Genomic DNA, 3,667 nt, shown 5'->3' with positions numbered 1-3,667 from the left:
TGAACCACCATGTCTTAAATGCATTGAGCGTGATAATGCTACTTCTGTTGCTGAATGTTCCACTGCTATTGCTGTTGCAATATCTTCAACTGTTGATGTGGTAACTAACCCCTCTGCTGAGGATACCACCGCTATTGCTGATGAGAATGCTAGGTTGAAGACATTGCTTGAAACAGGGATGTACAAAAGTCTTAAAGGACATCAGACATTATGTGATGTCCTCAAGAAGCAGATTCTGAACCGAAACCCTAGGAAAGAGGGTGTTGGGTTCGTGAGGAAAATAAATGCAGATGGCTCTTACTGGAAACCTGAGCAGTACCCCAAAACCACATGGGTTGCTGCAAAGGAACTTTCAGCAGATCCATCCAATTTATCTGGCTTCACTTGTGCTAACCCCATTATCATTGATGAATCATTTGATGCAAACTATAAACTGTTTAAGAATCAGAATGGTGAAGTGTTTGCCAGGTACATTGGTACTAACTGCAGGAATGGACCGCCTATGAAGAAGATCTGGGTTCTGAAAAAGAGTCTGGAAAATCTTCCTGTGAATGTCTTCATGACACCTCACTTGAAGAAGACAAACATCAGACCAAAGGCTTCATATGGTCCAAAGGCTTCATACAAACAGAGGACTCACCTGAGTCACACTAACGCAAATGTTTTGTAGGGAAACCATACTCAGTCATATGAATATGAGAGCGGTTCTTCGAATCGTCATGTTCATATGACCAAAAATTATTCTGCTTATTCCTATGAGTATTATTGTCCACCTGCTAGACTGTTTGCTAAGGCTTCAAAGCCAAAATTCTCAGATGCTGCACTTAGACTTATTGCTTCTAAGCCACCCTTGAAGATGTGGGTGGTTAAGAAAGCTTAACTCTCTTTTGCAGGGAAAGGTCTCCAGCAGAAAAACAAAATCTTCTGACGCTATTGCTGGGGACCTTAAAAATCTTGTAGGGCGCAAGATAAAATGCCCGAATGGCATCATTATGTACTTCGTTCCTGAATCGCATGCTACTCTCCCTATTAGTTCTAATCTGGATCTAAGCTTTCATAACCCACTGGTTCGTCGAATGTTTTTGCTTCACAATTCTCTTCGTGAAGCCTATCCCCCTAACTGCACTGTAGGGTACGCAACCAGCGACTTCAAAGTCTTCAGAATGGAATATTGACAGTGGGTGTACAAATCACATGACTGGCAAAAGAAGCCTTCTTATGGACTCAACCTTACGTCCATCCGACAAGAGCCACATCACATTTGCTGACACTGGTAAAAGTAAGGTATTGGGTCTAGGTAGAGTTGCAATCTCGAAGGATCAACACATGGATAAATTCATGCTTGTTGAATCCCTTGGCTTCAACTTAATGTCTGTCTCAATGCTTTGCGATTTGAACATGATTGTAATGTTTGGAAAATATCGTTGCCTAGTACTAATGGAATCTGACAAGTCTCTAGTGTTTGAAGGGTACCGAAAGGGTGATTTGTACGTGGTAGATTTCTCAGCAGGGCCACAACTTGCAGTATGTCTTCTTGCAAAAGCTTCAGAATGCTGGCTTTGGCATCAGAGGCTTGGGCATGCTGGCATGAGGAACCTCCACGCCCTTGCGAAGAAGAAGCATGTCATAGGCATCGAGGGCGTCAAGTTCAAGAAAGATCACTTATGCGGTGCCTGTGAAGCAGGGAAGATGACAAGGGCAAAACATCCTCCGAAGACAATCATGACTACTACACAACCCTTCGAACTGCTCCACATGGATCTTTTCGGTCCCACTCACTACTCAACTTTTACTACTTCTGCTTGCCTCTATGGTTTTGTCATTGTTGATGATTACTCTAGATATACTTGGGTGCACATAATCATTTATAAGACTGAAGTGCAGGATGTATTCAGATGCTTCGCCAATCGAGTTATGAACAATTTTGGCGCCAAAATAAAGCACATCAGAAGTGACAATGGCACTGAATTCAAGAACACTGGCCTTGATACATATCTTGATACCTTGGGCATCACACATGAATTCTCAGCTCCGTACATGCCACAGCAGAATGGCGTTGTCGAACGCAAGAACAGAACACTCATTGAGATGGCTAGAACAATGCTAGATGAATACAAGACTCCAAGAAAAATCTGGACTGAAGCCATTGATACTGCATGCCATACAATCAATCGTGTTTATCTTCACAAGCTTCTTAACAAGACATCTTATGAACTCCTAACTGGCAAGAAGCCAAATGTCAGTTACTTCAGAGTATTTGGAGCAAGGTGCTGGATCAAGGACCCACACCACACCTCAAAGTTTGCACCAAAAGCACATGAGGGCTTTATGCTTGGATATGGAAAGGATTCACACTCCTACAGAGTCTTCAATCTCTTCCATTACAAAGTGGTTGAAACAGTGGATGTGCGGTTTGATGAGACAAATGGTTCACAAAGAGAGCAACTGCCAAATGTTCTAGATGAAGTTCCAGCTAGTGAATCAATCAAGCTTATGGGAACTAGAGAGATTATACCTTCTGAAGCTCATCCTGAAGAAGAACTTATCATCTCAGCACCTGATCAACATGAAGACATTGCTCAACCTGAAGACATTCCTCCCAACAACAACACAGATCGGCAAGAGCAAAGTCTTCGCCCTATACATCCTCGTGTTGCCAATGAAGTGCAGATTGATAGAATAATTGGCAGCATCAATACACCTAGTCCACTCACTCGTTCAAGGGCAACTCAGCTATCAAATTTCTGTGGGCACTTCGCATTCGTATCAATATCAGAACCCAAGAAAGTTGAAGAAGCCTTCATGGAACCTGAATGGGTTCAAGCTATGCAAGAAGAGCTTCAACAGTTTGAGCTGAATAATGTATGGGAACTGATTAAGCGTCCTGATCCACGAAAGCACAACATTATAGGCACTAAATGGATATATCGCAACAAACAAGATGAGCATGGTCAAGTTGTCAGAAATAAAGCTCGTCTCGTTGCTCAAGGATATACTCAAGTGGAGGGCACTGACTTCAATGAAACATTTGCTCCTGTGGCTAGGCTTGAAGCCATACGCATACTACTGGCCTATGCAAATCATCATAACATACTTCTATATCAAATGGATGTGAAAAGTGCCTTTCTCAATGGCAAGATTGAATAAGAAGTGTATGTTGCACAATCGCCTGGCTTTGAAAATCCAAAACATCCTGACATGGTATACAAGCTCAACAAGGCACTGTATGGCCTCAAACAAGCCCCTAGGGCCTGGTATGACGCACTCAAGTACTTCCTGAAGAGCAAAGGCTTCATACCTGGTTCCCTGGATCCCACTCTTTTCACGAAGACATATGATGGTGAACTGTTTGTGTGCCAAATATATGTGGATGACATTATCTTCGGCTGCACCAATCAGAAGTACAGTGAAGAGTTTGGATATATGATGCAAGAGCAATATCAGATGTCCATGATGGGGGAGCTGAAATTCTTCCTTGGTCTTCAAATATGACAATAGCGCAATGGCATCTTCATATCTCAAGAGAAGTATCTCAAAGATTGCCTGAAGAAGTTTGGTATGCAAGACTGCAAAGGCTTCACAACACTAATGCCAGCCAAACATCATCTAGGTCCTGACGACAATGGTAAAGAGTTCGATCAAAAGGTATACCACTCCATGATTGGGT

The sequence above is a fragment of the Triticum aestivum genome, chromosome 1A (genome assembly GCF_018294505.1).
Source record: "Triticum aestivum cultivar Chinese Spring chromosome 1A, IWGSC CS RefSeq v2.1, whole genome shotgun sequence".
In the NCBI taxonomy this organism is placed as follows: Eukaryota; Viridiplantae; Streptophyta; class Magnoliopsida; order Poales; family Poaceae; genus Triticum; species Triticum aestivum.
The sequence above is the reverse complement of the archived record's forward strand: the minus strand, read 5'-3'. Positions refer to the sequence as shown.